The 18,546-nt window shown below is 35.2% G+C and overlaps 1 protein-coding gene across 1 annotated transcript in view; it reads right to left on the bottom strand.

The window, feature by feature from the left end:
* The window catches only part of LOC150101716 (ectonucleoside triphosphate diphosphohydrolase 5-like), a 171,750-nt gene that overhangs the window by 152,488 nt on the left and 716 nt on the right, over window positions 1-18,546 (bottom strand). The gene's annotated exons all lie outside the window — the stretch shown is intronic.

The following is an 18,546-nucleotide window of genomic DNA, read 5'->3' as shown; positions in this document are numbered from 1 at the left end:
ACTAGTTCTCTTTTTACGGCGCCCCTAAAACACTTTTTAGGGGCCTCGTAAATTTTACCGTCAAGGGCCCTCAGCCGCTTAATCCACAGCTGTACATGATAGTATAATAGCCAACAGATTATTGCCAATACTGTTTTTATATATTTATTTATTTACTAACTTTGTATGTTTATTACTTGCACAAGCTGCTATTGCAGCATGTGAAAGTAATATTTTCTACAAACTATTGTTTGAAGCGTAATATATTTATTACCTGATAATAAAACGGTTATTTTTGACCACGAGAACTATAGGAGAGAATGACTACTATTTGGGGTTTTTTTGGTCAAATATATTTATTTTAAACTAAGTTATACCAACTAGTTTCGCCAACTGTGGCTGTTGGCTTCATCAGGGTTAAAATTATATAAATATATATAATTACGCCAACAGCCACAGTTGGCGAAACTAGTTGGTATAACTTAGCTTAAAATAAATATATTTGGCCAAAAAAACAAAACAAAAAAAAAAACAAATTGTAGCCATTCTCTCTTATATTTATTACCTTTCTATATTATAAATTATTTATGAATTATTTAAAATATGATATCTTTTTGTATGCATTTTTTAATCTTTCGGTAATTTCAGATAAGTTTGTGAAGAATGTATGTATTAGTGATCTCTTTTTGCGTGCATTTTTAATCTTTCGGTAATTTCAGATAAGTTTGTGAAGAATGTATGTATTAGTGATTTATATTATCCCTAGTTTCTCTTGACATAATCAAATGCTTGCAATTCACTACAAGATTTCATTTTCGGAGGATAGCACCAACATAATGTCAATTGGCACTGACAACTTTAAATAACTGAAACAGGAAATGAACATGCAGATATCCTCATTCACAGATTCCTGAATAACAGGAAAATGGCTATATAAATATTCTTTTAATATTCAGTGAAGTTTTTGCAGCTATGCTTTGTTTGTGTCCCAATTTTATAGATATTTTAACAAACAGATTAAATCAGTAAACTAAAAATTATAAGAATTTCAAAATAAAAAATAAAAATACCTGAATGTAATACTGGGCATATAATTCCAGACAATTATGTTGCAAAATAAGTGAAAAATAAGAGATAAATACAAATATATTTGTAATAACTCGAAAATAAGAAATATATATATATATGAAAAATACTCGGTGCAGTTCAAACTGTACCTTACAACATTACTGTATATGCTTATCAAATAACAGTTTAGCATACTTTATGTTTGTCGTATTTTAAAAGAAAGAAAGAAATGCAAATCATCTGTAACAAATGCTTAGAGAAGTTCTATTTTCGAAACAATTTCCAAGATATACATTTACATATACAGTATATTTAAAACAATTTTTCCAGGAAATGTTTCTGCTTGCTGATTCAGCTTTATTAAAGCTATAATTAGAGTCAACATTTCTTTCAACACACCGCATGCTTTAAGTTACAGTTATTTTGAGCGTATTATAAACAACCTTTAATAGATATCAAGAAATATTTAACTAACGAAAGCCGTACATTTAGAATAAACAGCACAACACTTTACTAGTTCAAAGTAAATTACGAAAAAAAAAAAAAAAGAAAGAAAGAAAGAAAAGAAAAGAAAAATAAACTCAGACCATCCGAAAATAGAAAACAATCTGAAGTGCAGCAAATAAACTAAGTTAGTAGTAGCATTTTAACTGGGAAAAAAAGCACAGTAATTCTAATGAGAAATACTTAAGATTTACAACGAATTTTAAAATAAAAAGTATATTTAGTAAGAAATAATTAAATGTGTGTGTGTGTGTGTGTGTGTGTGTGTGTGTGTGTGTGTGTGTGTGTGTGTGTGTGTGTGTGTGTGTGTGTGTGTGTGTGTGTGTGTGTGTGTGTGTGTGTGTGTGTGTGTGTGTGTGTGTGTCGCGGTTAGCCTAGTGGCTATGCACTTCGCAACCATATGCCTGGGAAAGGAGTGTCCTGCGTTCGATTCCATCGCTGACGTGAGGATTTTAAGGATTTTTCTCAGACATAGCCAAGTCCGGTCTTGAGCGTGGACAGCAGGGTTTAAGCAGGCAAACTGTCCCCTTGAATACACACAGCTACAGCCATAGAATATACCGGGAGGTATAGGGATAGTCACCTTATCCTCGGGACGGGTAAGACTTAGAAAAGCTTAAGATAGCTCTGTAACAGGCCAGTAGGCCTAATACGTAGTAGGGAAAAGAAGAAGATATATATATATATATATATAAAAGTCCCGAAAATACAAAAAAAAAAAAAAAAAACCAGCATTACTTGGAACAGTCGATATTTTACGACGCCACCTGACAGACATATGGGGTCACTTCGTTGATGTTTAATTGCTGTAAATAGTTGGATAGCTTCTTTGAAATTACATCAAGTGCACCGATAACTATTGGAATAATTTTGGTGTGTTTAAGCCATAGCCGGCCAACTTAGATTGCCAGGTCATCACCTCCCTGGGACCAGTAGATTCGTCGTGGAAAGTTCAATTACTAACATTCGACCAAGCACTAACCTTCATTTACACAATATGTCTCTCATACTTCGTCTTGAACTCATTCACCGACAAAGCACTCACAACTGACTCTGGTAACGCTTTCCACTCATTCACCATTTCCAAGCAAAAAATTTAGTCCACACGCCCATGTTAACTATACTCTTAGTTAATTTCCAGAGATAACTCCCCAGTTTTCCCCACACTAGTTATGTACTGAAAAATGCTTTCTATGTCAATCTTATAAAACGCTTTAAATAACTTGTGTCTTTATCATATCCCCCCCTTTTTTTTTTCGGTAACTCACAAATCTTCAATATCTTCTCATATGAAACATTGCATAGCTCTACTAGTATCTTGGTCACTCGCCTCTGGACATTTTTCACCTCTTCCACATCTCCAAGAAACCCAGATGACACCAGATATGTGCAGTAGTAGACCAGATAGCTCATATCAAATCATAAAGATGGATAAAAACTTCCTTATTTCTGCTAGTCAGCGTGTTTTTCAATAACAAGGTAATCCTATGAGATATGCCAGCCTGGTTGGCCGAGTACTTAGCGTATCCGCTCTCTAGTCAAAAGGCTACGGGTTCGAATCCTGCCGTGGGCATGGATGTCTGTGAAAATACTAGTCGTGGTGGGCGGTAAATGGCGTTGTAGTTGGTGGATTGAGTGGTAGGCAGAGAGTTATAGAGTAGGTCCCCTTCCTCGATGAGTCTTTGGACTCCGTGGAGGTGTCACGTAATAATAACAATACTTTTCCGACCTTAGGCAATACGCCCTCTAAACTTTAACTCTCAGTCCACCATTATTCCCAAATCCCAACTTTCATCAGTTTCCTGAAGTGCAATTCCATCGATGCAGTTCACCAATGATAATCTTTTCATTTCGAAATGCATAACCTTACACTTTCATATATTAAACTGACAGACATTCTTATTAACTCTTGCTGTACCTAGTTTTACATCTTCAGAAAATAACTAAATATTTCTTCTCAGATAATTTCCTGTACAAGTTAGACTAGAGATCGGGGAATGATAGTGAGAGTCAGTTCAATAGAACATAACTAACAAAAAAAGCATCCCCATTTTCATTTGTTCCCTTTTATTTTACGACAAAATATACAGTTAAGTGCTGCTATAGATCAGGATCCAGTGAAGAATACTCAAATCTAAGGCACATTAACATTATGGATAGAAGATTTCTTATGAGAAATTTCGACTATGTGAGAATATAAACTGGAGAGAGAGAGAGAGAGAGAGAGAGAGAAGGAGGAGGAGAGTAAGTAAAGAGAATTTATAGAGTTACTACATCTAATAGTACATTAGTGCCATGTACCAATGGAGGGCCAAATAATTTTCTTCTATTTTTAATTTTCTATTATATTTGTGTGTGTGTGTGTGTGTGTGTGTGTGTGTGTGTGTGTGTGTGTGTGTGTGTGTGTGTGTGTGTGTGTGTGTGTGTGTGTGTGTGTGTGTGTGTGTGTGTGTGTGTGTGTGTGTGTGTGTGTGTGTGTGTGCGTGCGTGCGTGCGATTATAGATGCTCAAAGCAATTTTTTTCAGTTTTTCAATAGAAAATGAAATAATCTATAGTTTAATCTTTGAACAGCGGTCGTCCTTCAGATCTGATCAGGTGTAGATTTGTACATATTGTTCTCACTGTAAGTGCAAGCCTGCCAAGGTTACGTTTACAGTTACGTCACGATTAATCTAATAGACTATGCTATACTATCACCTACAGGAACTTTCACTGACTTATCTTTTAGTGTACTCAATGACTTTTTTTTTAACCTTTTGTGCAATTGAAAGAAACGGAGTTACAGTTGATTATGAAACAACAGCTCCAAATTATTTTATAGTATATATATTGAAGCCATTTTGTAAATGTTTTTGAAAAAATTTATTGCGATATAAAACAACAAGTCGCAAGAATGTAATTTTTTAACTTCTTTGTGACATACATATATTTCGCATTAAATGTTTATTAGTAGAGAACTTCAATTTAGCAATTTTGAAACTATTCAAAGCAGTCAATAAAGAAATGCGCAACAGTCAGCGTAAAGGTCATTGGATTTTAATAAGTAGATGCTTTAAAAATTATCAACTATACACTCCTTTGTTACTCTCTGTCGACAGTTCAAAACAAAGCGCATGTGCAGTGTAGACAGTGGCTATAACCGCGAAAGTAGAGAAGGGCAATTATTTTAAAGTCATAATTTTTGTGAAGTTTTAGAGCAGGATTTAAGAAACTTTGGGATGTGATTCATTAATAGATAAATAACTAAATTTAATTTAATTTTTTAATTTTTTTTTTTTTTTTTTTTTTAGTTTTTCGTCTCACTGTGTAGTAATTACAAATACTGTATATAATCTCACTGATGAGACGATGCATTTATATTTAGCAATATACTGACATTTATACTAAAAAGTGCACCATTACAGTTTACCTTGTTATCGTTTGTATTTTTTTTTAAATGAAATCGATGGAATCTTGATTTTTGTGGGCCTCAGCAGTGATACTGTTGCGGCCCATAACGATGTCGACATTTTACACCAACACAAAATAATCGAGGGTCAGCAAGTATTATTGAATTACTTAGTTATTTGGAAATATTGACTTTGAATGTTTGTGGTGGATGATGCTTTGCTCACTCGTCTTACAGTAATTCATGATGCATTTATTACTGCACTGTCAAGTAGTGCCGTGTGTTATAAACTAATTACCAGGTCTCGACAAATTACGAAAAATTGTACTCGCCCAAATCATCTCCCTCATTTTTTTTTTTTTTTCTTCTTCTAATGTATTCCCCAATAAATCAAAAGAAGTTCCATAAAGTGAACAGTGGTGCCATATCGTTCTTTGGAGAAAATTTATATTGTGTGAGAACCATTCAAGAAGTCAATAAATAATAAGAAATAAGAAGACCAGTAAAAACTGCACTGAATGTTTGGACAATATAATTTGATACATTCATTTTGTTACTAAAATGGCCCTTGGGCCTTCATATTACGCATATTCTGTATTTTCTTAGTTAAAAAGATTTTCCTAACAAAATTACTTTTTTTTATTAAATGAAAAATTACTGTTTTGTCTAATCTGCAGCTACTCACCATCTGGTAAAATCTATTCGCCACGGGCGAGTGAGCGAGCGTATTTGTCGAGTAACGATAATTATTATATTTCCTTCCTGTTTTACTTATACGTAGACCATGCAGGCTTTCGAAACCAGAAACCAGATCTGACGGAATAAGTTAATTAATCCTTATTCCCGTAGCATCACATATCTGTAAAGTGCGTTTGTTATTCTAGCCGGTTTATGTGTTTTGCCAGAAATTACTACAGAAATGAAAATATAATAATAAAATACATTAGCACCGTGATGTGTGTGATCCGATAATTGCATACATTTTTTGTGACATCTGCCTGATGGCACAAAAAATGAGTGCATTCTTTGAGATTTGGCACATAACTGACCTTTATGGGCAAATAACTAATCTTTAGTTTGAAAGGTGAACTTATCGAAATGTATGAAAAAAAAAAAAAAACGAACAAAGAGTTTCTCCTATATATAAGCCACAATTTATAATGAAGAACACACAAATATAACACAAAATGTTTCAACAAGTTCCTCTCTGTACCTCACTTTATTCGAAAACGCCACTTGTGGATATTCTGCCTTTCATTATACGGTTTTAAAAGGATTACTTACCTGATTTTGGACCTTTTCTAATATTATCCAATTTTCATAAAGAAATAACTTAATTGACTCGCAACGTCGCTTTACATCATGACGTTTAATCAGGACATAAAAGTTTGAACATTGAATATGCAATGGTAAAGATGTAAAACTTTTTTGCCTCACTTACTTGGCCAGCCTGGCTGGCTGAGTGGTTAGCGTATCCGCTCTCCAGCCGAAAGGCTGGGGGCTCGAATCCCGTCGTGGGCATGGATGCTTGTGATTGTCTGTGGAAATACCAGTGGTGGTGGTCGGCGGTAGATGGCGATGGTGTAGTTGTGGTCGGTTGGTGAATTGAGTGGTGGAGACAGAGTTGTAGAGCAGCTGCCCTCCCTCGATGAGTCTTTGGACTCCCTGGAGGTGTCAAATAATAATAATAATTATTATTATCTACTATCCGATTGCCTACTTCCTCACTTACCTACTATTTGTTTACCTACTACTTCACTTATCGAAGGCGGCATTAAGAAAACAATCTTTGTTCTTCTCATTGCCTACCTGCATTAAGGTGCTATAAATTTCCAACTTTCCGTAGATGGGATATCAGAAAAAAATAAATATATCCTGCGATAAGGTAACGTAATTTCTCCACTCCTCAAGAAAATGTTATATTCGTCAGGTCTGCTTGCTCTGCAATTTGTCTTCCAGGAATGCTCCAGATCCGATGTCAAGTTAAATTTTTCATTCTGCATATAATTCTCCATTAATTTTAGAATTTCCTTATCAACTATTTATTATTATTATTATTATTATTAAACCTATAGGGAGTCAAAAGACATTGTGGAAGATCCCACTCTTACACGCACAGTTTATCATACCACACCTTAAATATGCTCACTGTATCTGTACTCACCACATTCTCAGGCAATGCATTCCAATCACTCGCCATTCTCCATTCAAAAAATCTGCTTCTCAGTCCCTTGCTCACGATCTCCTTATACAACTTCCAGGAATGACCTCTTATTCTCTTCCTATCTTCGCCCATTATGTGCAATACCGCCTGACATTAATTTGGTAATAATCTTGTAACAGCTTTTATGCCTCGATAATATATCCTCTCCTACTATTCACCAATTTCTGCAAATTCCATTTTCTCAATCTGTCTTCATACTCAACTTTCCAGAGACCAGAAACCAGCTTAGTCAATCGTCTCTAAACCTTTTCCAATACATCTCCATCTTTTTGAAAACCAGTTGACTAAATCTGTGCATAGTAATCCCTATGTGTACTAATCAGAGTTATATATAAGGGAACTATAACATTTCCTTCTACAAGTCAGTGCCCTCCGAATCATTCCCCATTACCGCTGTGCGACCACTGGCGCACCCAGGGGGGGGGGGACAAGTGGCCCGGGCACCCCCCAAAGAAAAGGATAAAACACTAGAAAATTTTCCAAAAATCTTTTCCTAATTAAAATTCATTTTTTTTATTTATGTTGTGTCGTGTCTTCTATTTCTATACTACTTATGAATTAGCGATCACTGCAGATGCTCAGTCATAGGTCGTATGGGATGCGTAGTGTGTATTCGCAAATCGTCTACTCAACTCACCCCCTCCAAGATTAAATCCTGAGTGCGCCACTGTGTGCGACCTTTACAATTTTAGCAATATGTCCCAAAATTTTAGATCATTGTCCACAATAACTCCCAGATCTCTCATCTCCTCTACCTTTTCCAAGATATTTCTACCGATTGTGTATAATACATCCCACCTTTGCTATTCCTGAAATTCCTACTCATTTTCCCATTCAGCCAGTACATTGAAGCAATACTGATATTCTTTCCATTCAGTTCCTCTTTCTAAGTTATGGCCATAAGCTGTTTCCTGAACTTTTCATAATTACCAAGCTTATAATTCCACACATATTCCTTTCTAAAAGAAGTCCTGAAATGACTGGTCAACCTGTAAGTGATCACCTCACTGTCACTCTCACCAACTGGCGGAAGATTTCACACCCCATTTATAAATCATCATATGATAAGATGATCAAGACTTATCACTACCTTTGATCCTCGTGTACCTTCTGTTACGTACTTCCTAAAGCAATCGTCTCTCAAAAACTGCAGAAATTCATTCTCTTTGCCTCCAGAAGCCATCTCTTGATTCCAGTCTATATCACCATAATTAAAGTCATCCATAATGATCACTCCTTTCTTTCTAGCCAGGCTAATTTGCCTATACATTTCCTTCTCATTACTCTCCACATTACCAGATTTATAGCAACACCTAGCTAAATATTTCATCCTGTTCATATCTACCTCACATCATACTGCCTGAAAACAGCGGCCATTAATTGCACCTTGCAAATCCATCTTAGATGGCCATAACTGTAATCAACGGTACACCTCCTCCCTTTCTTCCTTCTACAAAAAAAATCATATCCGTCCATCTCTATTCTTGTCCGGATGTCATCCTCATCTAACCATGTCTCGCTTATACTAACAGTTTTGTTAGTATAAGCGAATGAACTCACTGAATATAACAATTCCGTTTTCCTTATTTCGAACATTTCTGGCATTAGCAAACAAATATAAGAAATCATTTTTGATTCTACAAGTTCTATGAACATCACTTCTCCGATGTGACTCTTTAGTACTTTCCTCTATATTACCACCGATTCTACACCTTTCTTCACACCCAAACTTTCCCTGGGAAGGGAAAGTTTGGACGTGAAAAGTTTCGATCCTTTTTTGCCCACTCACACACGCTCCTCTGAATCCAGCATCCACGTTTCGTAAATTGTTTCACCGTCCACACTGACTTCCCCAGTTTCCTTCTTTGTGTTGTTTTCCACTCTCTCATTTATTTCATTATGATAAGGTAAAATGCCGACTATGATTATGTAATGCTAAAATTATAATAAAAATGGTGAAAATTGAAAAATTATTACAACAATTTGTAAAAATAAATGCTCTGTAATTCCATATTTTATATAACGAAACTTCTTCCCGAATTGGAATAACCATCGCAAACGTCTAATCAGAGTGATAATTCTTAATCTCAGTAATTCAATAAAAGTAATCAGAAGTAGTTTGATTAACCCTGACATACATTTCCTGACTATTCAGGGCAATATTCCATTCCTATATCTTTCCTTATCAACCGCAATGCCTTAAAATATCAACTACTTTCGTCTTTCGTCTTACAGAATACTGTACTATATTATAATACTAAAATATTATTTAGCCCCAGATGGAGTCACAAAATTGACTGCATCATCTTGAGAAATATCTTATTATTATTATTATTATTATTATTATTATTATTATTATTATTATTAATCGGATAAGAGACAGCAAAATATTCCTTAGAAAGGCACAAGACGCAAAACCAATCGAAATAAAATCCGTAGATGACCTCAACAGGCTGTCACATTGAAAGGAATATTGACAACTCGTAAAGAAGGAACAGCATACCAACCAACATGAATGCAGACCATCAAGCAGACGTAATCACCCCGGAACATGATAATTGCCACATTCTGAAATCAATAACAGAATGGAAACAACTGACAATCCCAAAAAAGGACTATTTATTCTCCACATCAACATCAGAAGCATTCAAAAATACTGGCTGACCCTGCAAGCTTATCTGAAGGAAGATATAGACGAAATAGACATTTTAATACTGACTGAAGTATCTACGACAAACGAAGAGGCATCCTCCTACCAAATGCCACACTTCCAACAACACAAACACTGCAGACAAACAAAACGAGGCGGTGGTATAATAATATTTACCAAACATAAACTAGAAGTAACAGAAATAAACTATAAATTAGAATACGCAGAAAACATATGCATCGAAATTAAAAACATCAAACAAGAAAACTCCCTGATATTAAACGCAATATACCGACCACCCAACTTAAGCACCACAAAATTCCTAGAAGAACTAAACAGATGGCTTTCAGCCACGAAAGTAGGCACCTCAAAATACTTGATAATAATAGGAGACATTAATATAAACATTAGGAACATAAATAACAACACAGAACAATACCTAGACCTATTATCGGCGTATAACATAACCCCATCCATACAGTCGTATACACGAGAAGAGATAGTCGGAAACACAACAACCTCAACCTGCATTGATCATATAAATATAAGGGCCCCTCCAAACAGCCACACAGCAGCCGTCATAACATGCAAACTAGCAGACCATTATTTCACAGCATTGCAGTTACACACTGAACCAGAACCCATAAAAATCACTGAGACTACAAAATAGTATCATAGCAAAAAATAGTATCATAGCATTGTAAACGAAGCAATAGTAAACGATGAAATCAGAAAAACAGACTGGATGCAGATAGCATCTTTAGACTCTGCTGAAGCTGTATATAATAATCTTAAACTTGCATTTAACAAAATATATAACAAAGCATTAACAAAAATAAAAATACGCCCCCAAAAGAAACAAAATCCATGGATAACAGACAATATACTAACAGACATACAAAGAAAATATGCCCTATGGAAACAACTTAAGAAGTCGCCGAACAATATCGCTTTAAAAGCTGAATACAAAAGAAAACGGAATCTCCTAACAACTCAGATTAGAACGGCAAAAAAGAAACTATTACAGCAACAAATTAACAACAGCTCCGAATGACATAAAGGAAACCTGGCACCTGATTAATGAAATGCTGGACAATATACACAGAACCACTGCCTCAGAAACAATAAAACACAGCTTTGCCTGCGATCCCAAATCCCTCAAACAGTTGGCAAACAACTTTAATCAGCACTTCGTGAACTCTGTCCAAAAGCTACAAGAAACAACCTTTCCTCACACAAACGAACATTCTCCACTAGGTCCACGAGCAACCCAGTCGATGTGGTTCCCCACAGTAACAAAAGAATAACTATCACTGGCAATTCAACAAATTAATCCTAACAAAGGACCGGGGATAGACGGAATCAGGCCAAAAGACATCAAGAAACACTCAACCGACCTACTTCCAGTTGTACAAAAACTGTTAAATAAAATCTTCGAAACGGGACACATACCTGAAACACTTAAGATTGCATTAATCACACCCATATACAAACAGGGAAAAAGAAACATAATAAGTAATTACAGACCTAACCTATCGCCACGCTGCCTGTAATCAACCAAATCACGGAGCGCATTGTACATCAGAAACTCTCCACATACGTTGAAAAATTTTCAAATCATACCCAAAACACAATATGGCTTTCAAAAAATAAAGGAACAGCAACACTCCTGAAAGATTTCACAGATCTAATAAACGCTGCATTGGATAAAAACAGAATAACATTAGTGATATTCATTGACCTAACAAAAGCATTTGGCACACTAACACATAAAACCTTGTTAACGAAACTTACCCATATCGGAATTGGAGGTCGTCTACTCCAGTGGTTTAAAGCATACACGAAAAACAGAAAGCACATCACACGTATAGGATCAGCATACAGCAAAGAGGTACATGTAACCTGTGGAGTACCGCAAGGAGCTGTCCTATCTCCCATTCTATTTAACATATACACACACGACATAAGCCAACTCCCCCTAAAAAGTAAAATCTTCCAGTATGCAGACGACACGGCCATAATATCCATTCACAACAATGCAAATATCGCTTACAAAAATATGCAACACGACATCAATCAAATCACTAACCGGTTAACCGAAAACGGCATATATATAAACTCTGGAAAAACAAAGCTAATGATATTCAAAAACCCCCAAACCCTGCCCATAGAAACTAAATATCTCACTATCAAACATTCATCTTCCTATACACAAAGTGCAGAACATAAAACCACAATCATCACACAGGTGAAAACAACTATCTTGGACTTCACTTCGATGCTGATCAAGGTTGGAATAGCCATACAAACTACCTACATACCAAGCTTAGGATAATAGCAAGCAAACCATACAGATTAAAAGACATTGCCCCAACCCACATAAAAATACTAATCTATAAAGCATTATGTGAAAACATTTTAAGATATGCAATCACATCATACGCATTCTGCGCAGACTACAGACTTAACAGGCTACAATGGTTGCAAGATAAAATGATAAAACTGATATTCTGGGAACAACCCACTCTTATGCAGGAAGCATGGACAAAACAAAAATATTTAAGGTGAAACACTTATGCCACTACACAGTCATGTTAAAACACTACTACAGCCCAACATATAGAGTAACCAGAACAATATATGAAATAACAAGACCACAGTCAACAAACTACATAACATATAAGTACAACAATCACAACGGCAAAGACACCTGAAACTTCTACGTACCTGACATGATAAACAAACTGCCGTTCGACAACAGAAACCTAGGAACATACAGAGAGCTGAAACAGGCACTATATAAATATTATAGCGAGAATGAAAATTAGAGCAATTCCTGTTTCTCTCTCCCCCACCACACATGCACACACACACACAAACCTATGACAACCCCCCCCTCTCAAAAACTATCATTACAAGAATACAAAGAAACAAACACACCATGTCTAAATCCAACCCTATTTGCACAAAAAAAAAGAAAAAAAGAAAAAAAAAAGTTAAACTGTAATAGCAGTCGAAGTCTTCCAAGCACGTACCAACAAACAGTAAAATCAACACCTGGCTTGTGACCAGTATAGGAACACAACCATGGAACCACCACCCTCTGTCATCTATTATCTTCCTCAGATAAGCTCAGCTAAGCTTCGAGGAAGAAAATTACTAACTTGCAAGTATCTGTTATACACACTTGTAATGCGTTATAAATATTATATATATATATATATATATATATAATTACTACAGCAACTATGTATTCAATCTGAGGCATAAAAAAAATAATAATAAATAAATAAATAAAATAAATAACTTATTATTATTATTATTATTATTATTATTATTATTATTATTATTATTATTATAATCATGTATATTTTAAATTCAAAAATTCTGTATAATCCTTATTGTAAATATTGTAAATATTATTATTGTATGTAATTTATACTGAGACATAATAAAATGTTTTTTTTTAAAAAAATTATTACTAAAAATTAAAATATATTAAATACTATACTAAAAATTAATTATAAAATTACTAATATTATAATATTATAAAATTATAACATTATTATAAGTCGTTATAATAATGTTAATATTATAACGGTGTCTGCATGAAGTCAGAAGACTGATCACGGGAGACCCTACATTGACACACTAACCATTACACCAGGGTTTCCCAAATTCTGTTCCGCGAAACACCAGTGTTCCGCGGAAAGTGAATAAGTGTTCCGTGATGTCAGAGTGACCAAGCCGTGTATTTTTAAACATGGAAATAATTCGGGGAAGGGAATACCGCTGTTTATGATCGGTCATAAAAATTGCCTGCAAGCTGATTACAACAATGGGCGGCGTATCCTCTGTTCTCAAAACTGAACAAAATAACATCTGTGTTGCAAATGTTAGTGACCAATCAGCAAGGTAGTATAAAGAAACTTTTTCCACTGAAATTGAAGATCAAGGTACTCTCTATCCGGTTCTCAAATCTAGCAGTACTGAATACTTTCTTCGCAAGTTCGTATTGTAGGGTGAAAGTGCTTGTTTCAAAACCGTAGTGCCGTGATTTTTTAAAAATAATATGCCTACAAATTTAAATTTTAATATGAATAAGAGACAAGGGACTTTGTTTAATTTTGGTGTTAAGAAATCTGTTATTGAAGGTGTTTGTGACGCAACAGATAATGATTCATCCACATCCAGCCTACAAAGCGATCTCCAGGATGTACAAAAGGAGGGGAAAACTACCAGCACACGGGAGAAAAAGTCTGCATTCACTCTTAAGTACTTAATAATATTATAAATTTTTGGTGATCAGAATGGGATATGTCAATGAAAATCAGTACAAATTAATTTAATGATGTTGGCCTGAGGAAACTACAGTATGCTACAAGATATCATTAGTCCAGTGATTGATAACTGATTTAAATGTAATTTTATATTTGTCAACATGTCACACCTTATACATAAGTGTACTAATACTCTTTATGATTATGCCATAATTAATTATTAATACATTACAAAATAACCAAGGTGTTCCGTGAAAATTTCAGGATTTGTGAAGTGTTCTCGTAGGAAAAATCAGGGATACGCTGACTTACACAATACCTATCGTATTGTGTAAGTCAGCGTATCCCTCTCCTTAAATTCATTAATAGACGAAGCATTCATAACTACCTCTGGCAACTCATTCCACACAATCACCACCCTCCAAGCAAAAAAATCTAGCCCTAACACCCTTGTCAACCACACTCTTACACAATCTCCAGGGGATGACCCATCGTTCTCTCCCTTCCTACACTATTCAAAAAAAAGTACATGTAATCAGTATCAACCTTATAAAACACCTTTAATAATTTTTATGTCTCTATCATCTCCTCTCTTACATCTATTAGCTAGTTTTTGGAGTCCATAGCCCTTCAATCTTTCCTCATAGGAAACATTCTACAGACCTGCAACAATCTTTATAACTTACCTCTGGATGCTCTCCTCCAATCCTCTCCTCCTCTTCATCACCAAGGAATCCAGGGAACCAGGTCTCTGCGCAATAGTCCTAGTCCAAATTTGATCTTATTAATGCCTTATAAAGTGGAACAATAACTTCCATATCTTTGCTTGTCAGTATGTTCTTCAACAACCATGTAATCTGATGTGATGTTCTGGCAACCTTTGCAATATGCCTTCTAAACTTAAGTTGTCTGCCCACAATAACCCAGTCAACTTCTTGCAGTTCATTTCCATTAATATAGTAAACAGTATGTGATCTCATCCTCCTAAAGTGCACCACTCAGCCACGTTAAGCTGACAGTCATTTACCTTATCATATACCGCCAGCCTATTTAAGTCATCCTGCAAGATATCTACATCATTTGAATTGACTATCGCTCTTTCCAATTTTGTATCATCAGAAAACAAGTGGATATTTCCTTTCAAATTATTTTTAATATCGTTAATGTAGAAATTAAACAACACAGAAATAAGTACCTAACCCTGAATCCACTAGTCACCTGCCTTCTCCTTGACTCAGCTCTTCCATAAACCACTCTTTGATATCTGTCCACCCTCTAATCCAAATCACCAGCTTCGGATCCATTCCCATTTGCTCCAACTCATGCCACAGAGTTCCATGTGGGATCCTGTCAAAATGACTTCGCAAAGTCCAGAAGCATCACCGAGTAAGGATTTTCTTTATCCAACTCCTCTGTTGCTTTATTATAGAAAGTAAGTTACTAAGGCAAGACCTACCCTTCACAAAACAATGTTGCCTCTTATAAAGTAACATATTTCTGTCCACCCACTCTTCAATTATAATTTTTATTAATTTCTCCAAAACCTTAACCACCACTCCTGATACTGATTGGCCTACAATTTGCTACTTCTGTCTTGGAGTCTCCCTTATGCAGTGTAACTGTCTTCTCTTCTGTACACTCTATTGGAATTTTACCAGAATTGAGGCTTAAATTAAACATCTTGGTCAGAGGAAGAGATAATTCTCTTGTACATTCTCGTAACACATGGGCCGATATGGCATCTAATCCTATGGCAATGTTAATATTAAGGTTTTGTAATATACAAAGCACCTCTATTTCTTCTATCTCTAGAATCTCATCAGTCAGTGACACATTCGGCATTGCAATATCACAACCAAGATGGTGCACTTTTGCAAAATGATGACTAAGTAACTCAACTATTTGATTTCCTTCTGTTACTTCTCTACCATCAACGCTTTTAAAGTCATCCTTCTATAGTTGTTGCACCTTTTACTTGCCACATAGCGAATGAACTCCTCAGGATTTCTTTTGAACTCATCAGTTAGCTTCCTCTCATAATTAGCTTTGGCCTTCCTTACCATACAGGTCACCTTCTTAGCCTGTACATTGTACTATTCATGGTATGCTGATCACCATTTTCTTTATACTTCCTCCACAATCTTTATCTATAACTTTTGCTTAATAATACTATACATCCTACTTGATTTTTCCTCCTAACTCTGGGAATACAGTGTGATACTGCTTTCTTTACCCCCCACGCACTATCAACATTTTTTATATACAATTCCCCACGCACTATCAACATCTCTCACCTTCAAATTCTTATGACATAGCACTACTGATAGCTGACTTCTCCGCTTGTCATCACCAGCCTTGTAATTCCATATACCCCTTTTTAACAGAATATTCAGCAGTTCTTACAATCTCCCAGGACAAGACCTCATGATCGCTTTTCCTCAAGTGGAGACAGTGTAACTAAACTGGTTATTGATATGTTCTCCGATGCTATGACCAGATCTAACACTCTCGAATTTCTTCTCTCTTCCATTACATGCTGTCTCAGGTAGTTATCTCTTAACAACTGTTAAAATCCAATTTCTTCCTTCTTTGTGATCATTCCTTCTCCCAGTCTATGTCCCCATAGTTAAAATTCCCCATAATAATTACTCGACCTTGACTCATCATGCTAATTTGCTAATGCATACCATTTACATTCTCCCATACCCCCCACCTGGTTTATAGTAAAACCGATTACGTATTTCATCCTGTTGATCTCTATTTCACACCAAATAGCCTCAAATAAACTGCAATCTGCATACCCGTCATACTTGAGGTATTTCTACCCTTTTTGGCTTCAACTCTTCGTCTATTATTAGCAAAACCCCTTCCCACATTCTATCATCTCTGTCCTCCCTAAAAAATAACATATCCTTTAAATCCTATCCCTATAACTATATCATTCTTAGTTAACCAAGTCTCACTAATGTCTATAATTTTGGCCAAGTTGTAATAACTAATGCCAAAAATTCTTCACACTTATTCCGAATACTTCTGGCATTAGCATACATAAACTGCAATACTCCCTTCCTCTCATAACCTCCCTGCGTGTGAATTAGTCCACTCTATATACAGCTTATTTTCTGGAAATAATTAATGTCATATTCACAGCGATTATTGACCTTAGTACTATTAACAGCTGACTCTATCATCTATTCCTTTCTTTTACCAAATTCATCCGAGACATTCATAAAATGAATATTCAGTTTCATTTCTTTGCAAAAGTTTTTACACAATCTTGACATCATTCCATTTTCTATAATCGCTCTGCTGTTTATTTCATCACTGTCGAATCTTGGTAGCACACTCTTGATCTTTCCGCTCTCGCTCTTTGCATTTGTTGTTATCATTTAGCCTTTCAAATTCTATCTCACAGAAAATCTTTCGCTACCTAGATCATTCGTCTCCACAACTACAATAATCTCGCTCACTCTATCTCTCTGCAATTTCACAGCCTCAGTTATATCCCTAATCTTTTACCCTGGATAACATGATTCAATTACTCTACCATCTTTCACACCTTAATTATAGAATCCGCTTACAGCACAATATCTTTTTTCCTCCTTTTAAACTTTACATCCCTTACACCCACTGATGCTTGTTTTTGTCCCTGTTCTTCTCTCACATTCTTTTGGACATTGCTCAGAAATCTCTGTGTATGTGTTTCTGCACTTTTCATTCTACGCACACACTCACTTAATCCGTTACTAAATAATCTGTCATTCTCAATTCCCCCATACTTTCTATTCCATAAATAAATAAATAAATAACATTAGAACATATTGGAATGTTGCAAGATAAACTATACAAATTGGTCCGTTCAAAATTATAAAATATATTCCAGTTATTTAAAAATGTCACTTTCTTTGTCCCATGAGAACCTGTACAGCACAATTTATTCCACATGCTTCTATCAATTACATTGGGTATGGTTGTATAAAAGAAGGCATGCTTCCTATGAGACTGATTGCACTTAAATGCTAAGCACTGATGTTCACTTAAACTTGAAACAGTAGACAAACCAAATGTATCGTCATATATCTCACGATTCAATGTTTATATGAGTCAAGTAAAACAGGCGAAACAGTAGACACATTAGAAGATACGAAATGGTCTGCATGATCTTTCTACATTGGCATCAGATTCAAGAGGTGATAATCCAAATAATATGGATAGCATATAATATTTAAAGAAATGTTTTAAAAAAAGTTGGCAAATTTGAAAAGTTAGCACTGGAAATTAATATTTTATGAATGTCATTGGAATAGTTGCTGCATCTATATAAAATCCAAAAAGTCACTTTAAATGCTTTAAATAAAAAGAAACGTGAATTTCGTTTTGATTTCTTAAAAAATGTCAGGATATTTATGTTTATTTACATTAATTTATATTCAATATGTTTATTTATTTCTT

The sequence above is a fragment of the Typopeltis vanoorti genome, chromosome 11 (genome assembly GCF_054136105.1).
Source record: "Typopeltis vanoorti isolate ZY-2024b chromosome 11, IOZ_Tvanoo_1.0, whole genome shotgun sequence".
Taxonomy (NCBI): Eukaryota; Metazoa; Arthropoda; class Arachnida; order Uropygi; family Thelyphonidae; genus Typopeltis; species Typopeltis vanoorti.
The sequence above is the reverse complement of the archived record's forward strand: the minus strand, read 5'-3'. Positions and strand labels throughout refer to the sequence as shown.